Raw genomic sequence first — 16913 nt, 5'->3', positions numbered from 1 at the left:
TTTCACAATATATTTTGAAATATATGTACATATTCAAAATTGACAGAAAAAAAAACAATTTTGACACTTAACATATATTTCAATATATTTTTCCAAATAAGTGCCCTTAATGACCCACACTCAGTCAGTCTCCATAGCTTAACATGGTAAAAGTCAATCCCCTACAAAAAATCTTTCTTAAACTGCTGTCCCACCCCCTTTAATTATAGTATAAACAGATTAATGAGGAGAAAATTAAATTGAAACAGTGATGTATCGCTTGACCATCCATTTGGGTCCAGACCAAAGGAGAGTGTGTGCAGACTGGTATTTCTTATGATGGACCTGGACCAATTTTTTTATGATGAGCCTGGACCAACATCCCTGCGATGGACCTGGACCAACTTCCCTGTGATGGACCTGGGTCAACTTCCTTATGATGGACCTGGACCAACTTCCCTGTGATGGACATGAAGCAATTTCTCTGTGATGGGCCTGGACCAGCTTCACTGTGATGGACCTGGACCAACTTCCTTATGATGGACCTTGGCCAACTTCCCTGTGATGTACAGGGACAAACTTCCCTATAATGGGCCTGGAATAAACAAAGCAGACAAAAATATTTTGCAGCTTATTGTATAAAGGTTTAAACATGGCAAGTTTCTCAGAAATGTAGCAAAAAATAAAAACAGTCTAACGACAACTGACAGATTTGTATTGCCTATTAGCAAGCTATTTTTTGTATTTTACCTAGCCGAGCAGCTAACATTAGCACTAATTACCATGGCAACAAGATTGCTAAATGAGCTTCAAAGCTATATCAACTATTGGGTCTCTTCTTGGTAATAGGCTAAAGCAGTCACTTTTGTTTGTTGTACATCTTCCAGGAGTGACCACCATTTTGGTCCAGGACCGTCTTTACAATGTTGGTCCAGGATCAACATGGCGATGTTGGTCCAGGATTAACATTGTAAAAACGGTGCTGGACCAAAATTCTAAAGACGGTCCCTGACCAACATTGTAAAGACGGTCCTGGACCAACATTGTAATGGCGATCCTGGACCAACATTGTAAAGACGGTCCTGGACAAACATGACAATGTGGGTCCTGGACCAACATTGTAATGACGGTCCTGGACAAACATGACAATGTCGGTCCTGGACCAACATTGTAAAGACGGTCCTGGACAAACATGACAATGTGGGTCCTGGACCAACATTGTTAAGACGGTCCTGGACCAACATTGTAATGACAGTCCTGGACAAACACGACAATGTGGGTCCTGGAGCAACATTGTAAAGACGGTCCTGGACAAACATGACAATGTGGGTCCTCGACCAACATTGTAAAGCCGGTCCTGGACCAACATTGTAATGACGGTCCTGGACAAACATGACAATGTGGGTCCTGGATCAACATTGTAATGACGGTCCTGGACAAACATGACAATGTCGGTCCTGGACCAACATTGTAAAGACGGTCCTGGACAAACATGACAATGTGGGTCCTGGACCAACATTGTAAAGACGGTCCTGGACAAACATGACAATGTGGGTCCTGGACCAACATTGTAAAGCCGGTCCTGGACCAACATTGTAATGACGGTCCTGGACAAACATGACAATGTGGGTCCTGGACCAACATTGTAAAGACGGTCCAAGACCAACATGGCAACGTCGCTCCAGGACCATGTACAAACAAAAGCTACTGCTTTAGCCTATTACCAAGCTACATTAGTAGTCCAAAAGTGTGCTCCTTAGCAAGTGAACTAACATAACACCGGCTTGGCACTTCACATAGTTGCATGCTGCACCTACCTATTAGCAAGCTAATTTGGTAGCATAAATTTATGTTCCCTAGCCTAGCCTCTAACATAATAACAGCGGCACCAAGATTGCTAAATGAGCTTCAAAGCTACTTCAATTACTGTATCCCTTCGAAATAGGTTATTTAAAAGATGCATAGCCATTGAATTACCTATTAGGAAGCTAATGTATTACAGTAAATGTATGGTCCCTAGCCTGGCAGCTAACATTAGACCATAGATATATACACTAGATGTCGCCTTCTGCTTCTCAGCATGCGTCAACACCGCCGCCATCATGGTACAGGGATCTGAAGCGCTAAACTAGTTCTCCTGTATTGTCAGCGTTACCTATTTAGCGACGTTTGGCCATCCCCAGCGATAGAAAACCTTTTTAGCGATTAGCGACAAATTTGGGAACTTCTCACAATGATGGCAGATCGGCTTCTTTGTTGTTGAAACGTAAGAAAATCACCTTTCTCATGGCTTTGTCATTTATGAATTCAGCTACATCTCGTTTGCCCATGGCACTGACCCATGCATATAAAAGTAACGACTGGCGTAGCCTATGTAGTAGCAGAGGTAAATGTTCTACAGATATACAGCAACTTCTGGTGAGATTACAACTTACATGAGTAAACGAGACGAGGGGTATGTGGCCTCAACCAGAGCCTGTCTACGAAGAGCCTGTTTACTTTCATTGTATCGAACCTGGTTGCAGTTTACTCATTGTTCCTCTAGGGGCCGCCGCTAGCTAGTGCAGAATGAATGGGAGTCTATGGGGCTAGACGGGTAAAATGTATCTTTATTATCGTCTTAAGCTTAGTTTTCTCTAGACTCAACCATAAATACATGCCTGTCAGTTGGAACAACCCAAAAAACTACATAATTGCTTGAGATTTTGACGATTTATGGTGATTTTATTTTCGCTAGATCTTTGCCCAGATTGACGCTAATGCATTATAGAGGAGTGGATCACTGAAGCAAGATGGCGTCTCGATTGACGCATTCGTTCCAATGAACAGCAGTAGTCAAGGCGACATCTAGTGTATATATCTATGACATTAGACAAACATGGAACCAAGTCAACTAAATCGAAAATAAAAAAAATCTAAGGTGCATATATTCAGATTCCACTCGGAATTACTTTATTTTACAACTATTTTACACAAAATATGCAAGGACCTACCTTTATTGAGATACAAGTTGGTGATCCACTGGTTGTTTCTGGAGGGAAATTTCAAAATGGCAATGGTAGAAGCAGAAGACTCACATTGATGACCTCACAAGGCTGTGATTGGTTAAAGAGTTGTTGGTCCAGGACCGTCTTTAGAATGTTGGTCCAGGAACAACTCTTACTTGAACAAATCACGGTCACCTGTGTGTGTGTGTGTGTGTGTGTTTTTGGGGGGGGGGGGGGGGGGGGGGCATATTCTCTTGTCTAACTGATATCCTAAGGTCAGGACTCTCCTAATCTGCATAAAAACTACACTGTAAACCCAAACAGTCAAACTAACTTGAAATAATGATTTAACACAACTTAATCCTTGAAAACGAAAGTAACTCATAATTATTATTTTCCCCTAACTTAAAAAGATGTAGTTTACAGCCCAGCTCAACTGTTTTGAGTGTTACCTAGACTCCCATGATCCTTTGCATTAACGCTCACAGTTGCACAGTGTAGGTATTTAATTGCCTAAAGTCACCTTAAATAAAAATAATAGTAAGAATACTTACTGTTACTCAAGTCATGGAATACACAGTGCCACTGTATTCAACATGGCATCACAGACAAACTTGGAAACGGCAGAACAAACCAGGAATGCACACAAACAGTAACTCTTTTGGAGCCAGACTCGCCCCAAACAAACAGAGAGAGAGAGAGAGAGAGAGAGAGAGAGAGGGAGGGAGAGTGAGAGAAAGAGAGAGATGGGGAGGGAGGGAGTAATGGATCATCAGTGAACAAACACCAGAGCCAACCTGGCTCAGAGACGGTCCCACCAGGGGCGTCACTAGACCTTATTCACTGGGGCACGTGCCTTAGTAAAAGTCTCCAGTGCCCCAGTAAAATCCTAACGCTGCTCTCCCTGGAAACGACATTCATGAGTGAGCGCATCTCCGTGCCTGCTTTAGTCATGACTCAAGCCTGTCACTTACCAGCCAATAAAAAAAAAAGGAAATAGAAAAGGGCCATAATAGCCAATCAGGAAATAGCACCTCTGTAGCTGGGTAAGATTGAACGCAACAACCAATGAAAATCGTTCACAAGATTCTTCCGAGTATTTCGTCCGCTGGAGCTCGTCATATCACTTTGAGCACAGAGTAAGTCGTCCCCTGTTTTAATGTTTCAACAAATTCACAACTTGTTTGACAGAAAAAATGACAAGTTGATCGCTGTTAGAGAATGTTGCCCACATAATTAGCATCTGTTTTTCAATGCTTAGCATCATAGCCTAAATTTAGCAACAGTTTACCAGCTTGTGCTCTCTCCCTCACACACACACTCACACCATGTGTAGGCTGCATGCACACATGCGGACAATTAATAATGATTTATACGTATACTGGAGAGAGAGTTCTGTAAAAGTAGCCTATACTGTTTGTGAAGCTGTCCTACTGTAAAACTAAACATAGCCTTCTGATAAACTATTCAGAGATGGACATCAGACAATTCTTCCTGAACAGAGGCAGAGGGAAAGGAACAGTGAGGAGAGATGAGGAGGACGAGGGAGGTATGATAATTGCCCACATTAAAGGTAACATTTATGCTGGTAATAGCCAGTTCTGTGATTTGAGCAATGGTTTAATGGCAAACTTAAATAAGTTTGCTGCATTTGTAAATGTAGCCTATAATAATCTACACAGAATCAGACTCAGAATAATCAGATTAGGCTACATTTGCAAATTATCACCAAAAGTCATTATGAAGGCTTTAGTAGGCTATTTAAACTACAAAGAACTGCAGTATTGCCAGGATGACTACAGGACCCTTGCCTGGGAGGGAAGTATATCTCAATTTTGACTAAAAATAAGCTTCCCTTGTGTAGGAAAGCCTATTAAATTCATGCAGTGAGTATACAGTAGGCCTACTTATGCCTATGTGTTTGGATGTTGCTGCAGTGGCTGCTACAACAATTGAGGGAGAGAGTGCTGGAGGAGAAGGAGGAGGAGAAGAAGGTCGAAAAGAAGGAGAAGAGAGGGGACAAAGAGCACAGGCTGGGCAGTCCAGTACCAGGCAGGAGGAGGAGGAGGAGAGAGACAGGCAAGAAATGGATGAGGACAAGATGGGGGCTAGACGTAAAAGCCATTTATTTCATATTGCGTGCACATTTAAATGTTTTTTTTTTTTATGTATTGGGAGTTGGGGGCCTGTGCCCCAGCAAAGCTCTAGGTCTAGAATCGCCCCTGGGTCCCACTCTCCAAACTCAAAGCTTTTTTGAGATCATTCTTCATGTGGCCCTGACTGCATGCCAGTGTTTAAATTCACTCCCACATACAGGTTGTTTCCATTGCCTGAACAAGCTACATTTATATTCATTGCCTTGCTCTATAACCATTATGAACGCTCTACAGTATAACCATTATGAACGCTTTATAACCATTAAGAACACTCTATAACCATTATGAAAGCTCTGTAACCATTATGAACGCCCTATAACCATTATAAACGCTCTATAACCATTATGAACTTTCTATAACCATTATGAACGCTCTATAACCATTATGCCCTGCTCTATAACCATTATGAACGTTCTATAACCATTATGAATGCTCTGTAACCATTATGAACGCTCTATAACCATTATGAATGCTCTATAACCATTATAAACGAAACGCTCTATAACCATTATGAATGCTGACGCTGCCAACACTGATGAAGAGTATTTGACATAACTCTTCATTATCCAGTGATGGCACAGATTTCTCAACAGATACACAGTACAGCCAGTGTGCCAGTAAGATGCATAAACACAACACACAGCAGCTCTGAGTAAAAGCCCACAGAGACCAACAACATGCAACGCTTGGCAATTTGAGATTGAGCAGTAAAAGACAGTGAGATGCTAATGCAGGAAGAGGAACTTTACAGACATTACAGACTTAATAGATGAGCTTTTGTTCCACATGAAGAATCACCCTTATTTTTTTTGCTTTCTGAGAACATCAAGAGTTATTGAATTTTGGCTGAGAGGGAATTCATAGGATCCATTTTGCTCCAGAAATAGCAGTAATTACAGAGAAACAACATCAGAGGAAATAGTGCCCGGAGCATGGCAGAAAGAATTGGGGCCCTAATGTAAATGATGGGCAAAGTGTGAAGACAGTCAATAAGATGGCAGCCTCCCTCTCATCCCCAAAACTTGATTTGCTGTTATGGTCTACGGCCCGCCTCCAAAGGAGTTCAACAGTCACCGCACACCTCCATGAAGGCTCTGACTCCGCCCACCTCCGCGAAGGCTCCGGCTCCAGAAGTAAGTGTCCCATTCATTTCTCCATTAGATGCCTGGAAAAATCCATACATAACGAGCTTTAGGCTTTGCCTTAGGCTGACCAGCTACAGTGGAATGATCATACATTTCATTTAAAAAACATTTAACAAAAAAACAACAAAAAAAACAAAACAGGAAAACTAAAAAGGCAAGGTAGGGTGTACATATTTTAAGCTCTGAGCGAAGGAACTACTCATCTCAGTGTGCTAATGATACATTTGTCAACCTAATGACAGTTTAAGACACTTTCTTCTGAATGTTGCTTAATCATGCCGTAGTTGGTTTATAGTCTACCTTGGACATGATTTTATGGCTTATAATCCAGTTCTCAATGGAGAATGTGAATTAGGTTGGTACTCCCTGAGTGGGCAGTGACTGTTGAGCTCTATATCAGGCTGAACTCTGCCTGACTGCCTCATCCTCATCCTCTCTTACACCACTATTGTGACTGATTATAAAAGGTGCTAAACTGAATAATGTAGACACTTATTATTTCTTATAAATTGATATTCTTTAGGCTGGACATCCAAACATTTTGGTGCTGAGGATCAGTTTGAAATGTTGAAAACTAAAATGACATCTAACCCTGTGCTGACTGTCTGCCTGACATCTTGTCAATAGAACATTACGGTAAAGCTGCAGTCACACACAACGTCTGTTACAGTAACCGAGCCGGAAATTACACTACAGGACTCCGTGTTATCGACTCAGTATCAGCACACAGGAAGTGTAAGGTCATGGCAACAGGCTTGTAATAACATGCTCTCAAGGTCACCTTTAATGAGGCCAACTCAAACACAACCTACGAGCCCCTCTAGGGGACACATTTCTGAATTCAAGAGCCACAACTCAGGTAGTTCAATGCTACGTGGGTTAAATGGGCTACCATTACAGTGCATTTCCTTGAGTCAGAGGTACACACATGTTTAACTTAAACAATAAAGTCTTAATGCATCATGAGTGCAGTCATGACTATAAATAGCCATCAACGCTTATGAGGCTTTATAAACGCTTTACTGTATAACCATTTATCGTTTTGTGTTGATAATGCTTTCTGGACAATGGATTTGTGGAAGGTGTTGTAATGTATAATGTATTGGTGGGTTTTAAGAAATTGTCCAAGCCATAAACTCTCAGCCAATCAACATGGTGCTTCAGGACATGAGGGAGGAGTGTAATGTGATAGGCTCAAATATCAACAACCTTTTGTTAAATCAAAACCAAATTACAGAGTGCATCTTTAAAACAAGGTGAATTTGTGAGTTGCTTCTTAAGTTCCCAAAAGTATTTAGTTTCTCTTTACATTGAAATAAATACACAATGTGAAGCTCATACCTGTACACGCTCAAGATGGCAGTGTCAGCAGCCTGGAGTTTTCTCTCTGTTTGAATGTTTGTCTGGGTGTCCTCTCCCACCGGGGCACCTTTAAACATATGTCCTTATACCGGACTGAGAAGAAGGAGAATAAATCACTGTCAACCCAGGTCCCTGCAGCACATCACACAACACCTGCCGCAGTGCTACAAAGAGAGAGAGAGAGAGAGAGAAGAGAACAGAAGAAAGAGAGATGTGTAGCAGACCCTGAATGAGGAAGCATACAAAGCTGAAGCTGCTTCCCGCGTGTGCCCTCAAAGCCAAAAGTGCTCATGAATAAAGTTAATACAGTCAACATCTGACTGACAGAGCTTTTAGAAGAGGCAGAGTAATATTTTTTTATAACGGAGTGAGACAAGTGGAGGTAGGGTTTCAAAGTGGAGGCTGGGAGAAATTATTAGAGCAAAATACAAGCAGCCAGAAATAAGTCAGGACGTGAAAGACAGGCCTGGCCTGTTTGGCCCATGAATGAAATCCACTTAAACTCCAAACTTACCCCCAAACAAAACAAAAAAAAACAACCAATTACAGTCTAGGTAGGCCAATTCAGGCATTAATCCATTAGTGCAGTAGTCCATCATAAGACTACAGAATCGGTCCTGAGTACTTGGGGGTGGGACCATTATACGCAGACAAGCTCGCTAACGCGTAAGCTGCAGTAGCCTGTAGCAGGCAAAGTTTGTAGAGAAGGGAGGGGCCAGATAGATATCAATTCCCGAAACGAGGAAGAAGGTGTAAAGTTATGTGTAAGCCATTTTAAGAACATGAGAGGAGTTTAGGGGTGTAATAAACTGCTCTCAAGAGCAAGTTGCAGGTTAAATAAGTCTCTAAATATGTGCATGATATTTCTAAGAAATGTATGTAGAAATTAAAGTAGAATTAAAGTAAAATTATTATTTTTTATAATTAAGTGGGTGTGTAATGTTAGGGTTAGCAGGCCCAAATGATGTGCCGAATGGCTAGAACACCAATTGCACCCCATTCAGTTTGTTTTGGCGACGGGCCTGGTTACACCGAGAAACAAATGAAGAGCTTTGGCTCAAGCCATTACATGACATCTGCAGTGTACTAAAAAGCCAGAGGAGACAGGAAATGGGAAAATTACCCACAATCTGAATCAGTGACACCCACTCTTACAGAGTGACTATATTTTTGCAAGAGCAGAACAAAATGTTCAGATGACAATTAAATCTCTTTTCAGGCCATTATCCACTCTGATTGATTACTCTGAGATACTCTTTTCCACAATGTCTCTTTCAGAGATGGCGTGATAAAAGAGAGATATGGGACAGATAAAAGGAAGTCAGTACAGAGACACAAACAAGTCCTCGGGTCTAGCACAAAAACACACAGAAAAATGTTCAAGTCACCATAAAAACAAGATATTGTTAGGAAACTGTCTAATCATTTCTTGAATTTCCCCTTGGGGATCAATAAAGTAACTATCTATCTATCTATCCATCTAATTGCCAACATGGGAATTCTTTTTGTTGATCACACACAATAGAAACTGCTGCACAATAGAATCCCCACATGCTATGTAGTTCAAATTTACACATGCTATATAATTCAAATGTAAACATATATCAGTAATTTCATCATAGTTAATCAACTACTCTTAACCTTGTTTTTATCTGTAATAATGCTTATGCCATAGCACTAGACGTCAATATAAGCCCTCAATTGGTTCATACCTGTCTGATCATGTATAGTTCACACTAATCTCTCACAATCTAAACTGGATGCATAAACTACAATCTCTGTGGGGTGTAAGAAAAGAATACACAGACATGAGACTTGACCTGATGGATGAGACCGGCAGTTTTGTTTTACATCTGTGTTGCCATCCTTACAGATATCAGGAGGGCCATCTATCTTCTCTGGCATACATGCCATCACCCAAGCCTTTTTCTCACACCAAACACTAAGGTGTGAGACTAGTGGCTCAACTTTAGTTGTATAAATAACAACAGAGACAGTCTGTCTCTGAGTGTGCCTGTCACTGTCTGTCACTATCCATTTCCCCAGGTCTGCTACCTTTCTGCTCTTATGCTATGTAGACACTCACTTTTCCTCCTCTGACCGCCATCTGACATTGAGAGGCCATGACGCTGTTGTCGACCATCTGCTCCCTGTGTTAGGCACCAGAGCATGTGATTCCTGTGGGCGTTGCGCTCCTGTTTGGGACGACTCATTCCTCGGGCTCTTTGCTGTGTTGGCCAAACCGCAAGGTAAAGAATGCGTGGAGGAGGAAAGGGGACATCCATTACCCATCTGAAGGTGACGTCAGCTTGCAAGTTGCTTGCTCCTTGTTCTGCGATGGAGAAGCAACCACTAACCAGATCAAGAGAGAATGATGCGAGAAGTGAGAAGAAAGACAGTTCGTAGTGATTAACATTTGTCTGTCTGAAGTTATGAATCAGTGCCACAGTTAAAGTGAATTTCTATGCATTGCATGCACTGTACATCCCCGTATTTTGACAGTGATACACGTCTTTCTTGCATACCGCTTTCCATCATTGTTGTAAGCACGAAACTGAATGTTAGTAGTTAAAAATACAGTTGTGGTTATTAGGTCTGACTCCAAGAGTGAAATTCAAGATGGTTGTCGTCAGATATACATGTTAGTGTTACATTCCACTAAAGACTTCAAGTGTATTCCAACAGATACCTCACTACTCGAAATAAGGTCCACAGTGCACGAAAGGAGGACATTTCCACCATGAAATGATATCGACACAGTACCAGCTCTCACGGATGCACATTTCAAACACACAGCAACAGTTGCTCGCAAGAATTTCCAAAGCAATATCTTGGTCCACTCTATCCAATTCATGTTTGTCTGGTCACTTTTAGGACGGACAGACAGAGAGGGATTTCCAGAAGCAGACATGTTTTATTCAAGAACCCGGCCTCTCTCCTACTACACTACACACTGGCAGTAGAGATTGGGCTGAGAGCTTAAAGTTCGCATGTTATCACCATGACCTAGAAAAGTGCCGGCGAGCTCAGGAGGACACTGGCCTGATTTTAGACAGAAGGCGCTGGACGGAGGGAGACATGGAAGACGGGTGGAGTGAAAAGGCACTGAAGGAACCGCGGAAGGGAAGTGCAGCCGTTAAGAACGCTGTGCGCTGACTGAGAGAGATTATAGGAACGGCACAGATTATAACTCACTTACCCCACCAGCCCCATCCCAATCCCCTCCCGTGCGTATACAATCTTTGAAGGGCAGGTTTAAAGGTACTGGCTTAGCGCCTGGCAGCTACAGTCACTCTGACCCCTCGAATTTCAAGCGGAGCCTGAGCCTGGCGGAGTCGGAGGCGTAGCACAGCGCTGGGAGGTTTTGATAAAGAAGTGTAGAGTGACATTGTCACGGCCTTGTCTCATGCTGCACACCGACGCACTGCCGTGCGGGCTGGTCTATGTCTGACACGTGTGCGAGGAGCAGTCACATGCTTAGCGGGACAGATGTATAATATATTTTTATATTCTTTAAGCAGTAACCATTCAGCATGTAAGAATACCATATAACAGGGGTCTTCAACCTTTTTCAGCCCAAGGACCCCTTAGCTGAGAGAGACAATGGGCTTTTCTCAATATGCGTTCTTTTCTATACTTGTGTTCTCATGAACTTGAAAATCGTTCTGAAACGTTATCAATCACCGCCGAAGTACTGTTCCAATTCACAAGTTCGCATTTATTCAAGAACGCATAACATTCCCGGAAGTGTTCTCGAATCGTTGGTTTTATCAAGGATGCATCGGGTGGTGACTTGGTGGATTGAAAATTCCACAATGCATTACGTCAGCTCAGCCGTGACACTCACATAAGAGAAATGGCAGCATTGATACATAATAGGCCTACCTATCATAATTGCTGCTGCAATCCGATCCATGTTTAGGCTATAAACGGTAGGCTACAGGCTTCACAACTAACGTTAATCATACTGTCACTTAAACTGCGAACTTCAAACGTTGTTCCCGCCATCGGCAAGTGAATATATTCTTATTAGGCTAATATTTAATTTAAAAAAATCAATGAGAAACAAACTTAAACAAGCTGGTGAATTATATATTTTATTGTAAATGTCAGAAATACTGGGTAGACCAATAGAGCAATAGGTAAATGACTAGACTCCCGAGCTGTTCCGAGAGAAGCTGCCGTTGGCAAGAACGCTGCTGTCTTAAACTGCAAATTTAGCGTCCTGTGTCCTCGCGTTCTCCAGAGTCTGGACTCACGATCTTAACTTTTCAAGTTCGAACTTTCAAGAACGGGAGACCGTTCTTTACCGTACTTTGTATTGAGAAAAGCCCACTGAGTACGGACCCCCCCCCCCCCCCCCACACTCTGCCCCCGCCCCTGCTCCAAATTTAGGTCTGATATTTATATGTTATATTTGGAAATAACACACATACACACACACACACTCCCTTATATTAATATATACATTATCCATGGGTGCTATAGAACTCGTTTCAATTCATAGTTTATTTCTATTATTTATTTATTACTATTTATTATTTACTTTTTTTCTACCTTAAAGTGACGAATCACGGGGCAACATAATTTCTATCTGAATGATTTTGATACGGGCAATGTTTGGAGATCAGAGTGCTAGCAAAGAATCACATGACCATCTGTGAGCTTCTGAAATTTTCATCAAAGATGACAGTGTCACGTGTCAGGTATGAAAATGGCTTCTTATATCTTTTTACTCCGGTAAGTGTTTATGTTGAAACCCAAAATGGACACTTCACTTCATTAAATGCTTAAAAAAACAAGTAACATCTACAGTATTTTTATGTGCTGAGATTATTAAGACGGCATTGTTTTTTCCCAGTTAACTGTTAGCTAGTACCATTGCTCCATCGAGATTGAATGGGATTTAGCTAACTCGCGGTGGTTTTGCTTATAAAGTTGCTAGTTGTCTGTTTCCCTCATTAGTTGCCCTGTGTTGCCGGCAACATTGCCCAAAAAATTGCTCAGTGTATCATCAGCTTTACAGTTAGCCATCACATTTTAATTAAGGACGGACACAGAATGAAGCTTGAGTATGGATGCAATATCTCGTAGCCTATCTAGTGATTCATATCTGAATCTCCTGAAGGGTCGGACCTCCGTTTGACAAACCTCCGCATATACTCCGGAGGTTATATCTGAAAACAGCTAAACAAACAAGAGTTTCACAGGGAGGCTACACCGGCTATTCTATTCATTCAGTGAAGGCAGAATAGGCCTGAGACTAGTTGGCTTGGGACACAAATCCTTTGATTTCCAGTCATCCAGGTAGGGGTTTTAACCCTGCGGATGTAGATCCTGCCTTCTACATGTAGCACAGGGAGAAATTGAGAAAGGCAGCAACATTGTGACATAGTCCGTATTGGGGGCGAATCTCCTTGTTTACTTCTTCCTCCTTTTCTTCGTCTCCTGCAATCAGGCTAAAGTCCTCCTGAACATCTGTGAGAATCAGCTGGCCGTGTGGCTGCCGCAGCTGTTGGTGCAGTGTGCGATCACAGTGGGAGCAGCATCTTCAGTCTGCATTGTTAACGCTGACAGTGATAACTGCATACAGCGACAAAGGCACTTTAAATCATTGGTTTTCCCTGTCTGCGTGTGTGTATGTGTGTGTGTGTGAAGTGTATTTTGTGTGCATGTGTTTATTTGTATGTGGACAATGACTCTTTAAATAATCTGGGGACATTAGTGGTAAAATTTGACAAAAGGAACTGCTAAAGTGAAGATATCACAGTAGCACTCAAAGGATGGGTTTGGACAACCTTGTATCCTAGTAATTACAAGAGAGTGCCGTGGAAAAAGGCAGGATGGTCAGATGACTAAATCACATTGCAGAATTTCGTAAGAGTGAACAGTGCTCACAAAGCCCTGTTCAATTAATAATTCAATCAGGCTAAATCCTTTTTCTCATTACCCAGCACTTTTACTCTCTTGCCTGGAAGACACTTCCCCGCCCCTCCTCTCCCCAAAACTCCAAACAGCCCCTCCTCTCCCCAAAACTCAAAACAGCATAGCAGGTGGCAAAAAAGCTGATTATCAGTGGTTTTGCAAAGTGTGAGAGGGAGATATACAAAAATGAAGGTGCCTTGAAGTACGTTATACGACAAGAGAATTCTTGAGTATTGAGGGTGTCTGCTTGATGTAACATTGCCTTATTGACATCAATGGACCCGACCCTGACTTATCACTCTGCTAACCGTTGACAGATGTCTAGAAGGTTCCATTCATCTCTTCACAGCTGTTTGACAGAATACTCTATGCAGAGATTATGTTTGCATCATCATTTGTCACTCACATTGTGGAGATATTTCACACCCACTCTCAGAATCTCAAAGTTACCTCCGAAGAGGATTTACTCTGTACTCAAAGTGTTTTTGGTACAACAGACTGTGAGAAAATGTTTTGGAATTCCACTCACCTGAAATGGATCAGGTTTAAGTCCATTTAACACTGTTATATTTGTTGTAAATGTGGCAGAGCTGAGGGGTTATTGATTCTAGACGACTACGCCATCTAGGGGATTGCGCCCCAAGAAGTTTAGTTTTAAAGGGTGGTTACTCTCAACCAATGACACAGGTTCGCATACATCAAAAGACTGAAGACGTGATTTACAAAAAAATACAAGTCTTTTTATTAAGAGATTGACAAAGTACTAACAGAGTGATCACTCCTTAAAACAAGCGGATATGAGCAGTTATAAGATGTTATAAGATGTGTGGACCATGGGGGCGCAGGGCCCGGAGAGACTACTCAGCTGGATAGTGTGGGGAGAACAGGACTGTAGCTTACCACGGCAGGGGTAGACTGAAGAGGAGGGGGACGGGTCCAAAACCACACCACACGTGAATACAGCAAGAGCAAAATACAAAAGAAAAAAAAGAAAAACCCTGGATGTGCACAAAATAGAAGACCAGTGAGGAAAGGGCTCCACCACCGACCCACTGCTCGAGGTCAAACAGCTCCTGTCTTCCACACACACCAAGGGAGAGAAAAAGAGAAGGGCAACAATGTTTAGTGAGGGCAGGGAGGTCACAAAATGGCTAGTTGGACATAGCATACAACAATGTTTAGGACACTTAGCTTTTATGCACACAGAGCCCTGGGCCTTCCACTTAGTACTAGGCGGGAGGTCCCTGCATACTGCCCCAATGGTCCACTGCAAGACACAATCACAAGATTCCAAGGCCCACGCACACACACATGCACATGCACCCTAAACCGCAGACGAACACACACAAACATGCACCTCAACCGCAGACGAACACACAAGCATGCACCTCAACCGCAGACACACACACTCACACACTCACAAGCACATGCACCCCAACCACGCGCACACACACGCGCACATACAGTCAACTCTCCTATTTAGGAGAGTGAAATGAAAAAAAGAAAATAAACAAACAAAACACACAGCGTGAAGACAATGGACACAAAAGTAGGCCTAAACCATATAGCAACAGGCGGTGGTGATAGAGGCGAGTACAGTCTAGCCCAGTATCATTTGGACACGTTAGAACATGCAGTCATAACACATAGAATACACAGTATACTGTACGGCAAGCGGCTTCCCAGGTGGCACGGCCGGGGGGGAAGCTACCTGACTGGACAGCAAAGGTAGAATTTATGTGGAAACAAAGCAGCAGCGGCGAGGCCTATGTGCAGCCACAATCTGGAGCACCGCACAGGCTTCAGTTAAACTTCACCATCTGGAATCGCAGAGGAGAATTAATACAAGCCAAATACCTCTAAATGCAGAAACTGAAATTAAGAGTAGGCTACATACCTGGAAGCACAGCTAATCCAAGAACATGACAGGAAGGGCTACCGAAAAATGCTAAAACCAGACAACAGGCAAACAAGGCAGATTAAACCCCCCGGAGATAATCAACGGGGTATAAAAAGCGTCCGACATAAATTAAGAAGATCGGTATACCTTAATGGTACGATTCCAGTGAATAAACGCCCAAGGCTGGACGTGCAAACAGTCCACTGCCAAGCGAAGATGCGCTCTAAAGCAAAGAAGCATAAACTAATGATGCGGTCGCACAAAAGCATGAACAGGTGTCACGACCGCACCAAACCCCGTGTGAATTTAAGAGAAAGCTTACCTTGTAGTAGAACGATGCAAGAGACCCAAGCAGTAAACCTAGCTCCAGCAAGGCCAAACCAAACTGCCCACAAGCCACCCAAACACGGAAGCTAGCTCCTCCAGCGACAATGGGAGAACGGAAGACGCACTGTCAGCTGATATCTAGCCGTATAAATATACTCAATGTAGGGGCCGCCCCCTTCATTAACGTACCCACCTCCAATCTGGCAGCTGCCAGAGGGAAACAGGGAAAGCACAAGCTACCCTGCTACATAAACAAATGGAGAAGAATATATTCACCCCATGGGTTCTGTTCTGCCTAAAAGAAGAATTAGACTAAATGGCTTAGGCTAGCATACTTCATGGATGTGGATGAAGTTGTTTGTTTTATATAATACGGCTCTTCACAATGCTACACTCCATTGAGTTGAATGGGATTTCCCAATGTTCTACGATCAAATGAATTCATGTAATTACTGCTGATTGATGTCTTTCATACCACTGGAAACAACTGGAATCCATGCATTTCCAGGGAATTATTTTTGGAATCTGATCCCTTATCATACCTGTTCATTTGTACTCGTCGCTCGACTTATCGTGACTAAATTCTAGATGATGGCGGCGAACGGTAAACTTCCTGAAGGTACTGTCTGTATAAATCGTCTTGTAAATAAACTACCAGTGCCTTTTCAAAGTTCTCAATGTCTTGTTTTAAATGTCAAGGCCCTCGGAAGTCTACCAATGAAGTATGGAGCTACTTTGAGCCTCGTAAATGGTGTAAAACAGTGATTTATTTGCATGGCTTGGCCGATGCCCGAGGCACTCCCATCGAAAAATTGTTGGTAGCATCGGCTAACTAGCGCCAGATTTCGGAGTGCAGGGGACAAGCCGAGATGAGCTATGAGACATAAGTTCACACTCGGTATCATGTTTCAACACACTTTAGGTCAATATCACACCGGAATTTTCCTTTAAATTCATTGTGATGAATCATTGTGTATGGGCCTCATATGAATGAAATATGAATGTCATTATGAAGTGCGGAAGTTTTCCGAGAAGTTTTCACATTACAACTTTGCTGACAACATACCACATGATTGGCACGATGTATTCACATGTAAACGTGTAGACGACTACTGAAAGTATTATAAATCAG

General features: G+C 42.4%; 1 long non-coding RNA gene across 2 annotated transcripts; it reads right to left on the bottom strand.

Annotated features, from left to right (window-relative positions):
• Positions 1-3869: 3869 nt before the first annotated feature.
• LOC143140149 (uncharacterized) lies at positions 3870-16004 on the bottom strand. 2 transcript variants are annotated; one of them, XR_012990552.1, is made up of 7 exons: positions 15777-16004; positions 15602-15677; positions 15452-15502; positions 14455-15374; positions 9716-9981; positions 7609-7722; positions 3870-6287 (listed from the first exon to the last, which is right to left on the bottom strand). It is a non-coding gene; the product is annotated as an uncharacterized LOC143140149 (long non-coding RNA). The 2 variants fall into 2 exon arrangements; XR_012990550.1 differs by having other exon boundaries at positions 14455-15502.
• Between the last annotated feature and the right edge of the window lie 909 nt (positions 16005-16913).

This window comes from Alosa pseudoharengus, unplaced genomic scaffold, assembly GCF_046254945.1.
Source record: "Alosa pseudoharengus isolate Yale_2024_CS ecotype anadromous, Long Island Sound unplaced genomic scaffold, YU_APseudo_1.1 YU_APseudo_1.1_scf_10, whole genome shotgun sequence".
Taxonomy (NCBI): Eukaryota; Metazoa; Chordata; class Actinopteri; order Clupeiformes; family Clupeidae; genus Alosa; species Alosa pseudoharengus.
Note: the sequence above shows the minus strand (reverse complement) of the source record. Positions and strands in the feature narration are given on the sequence as shown.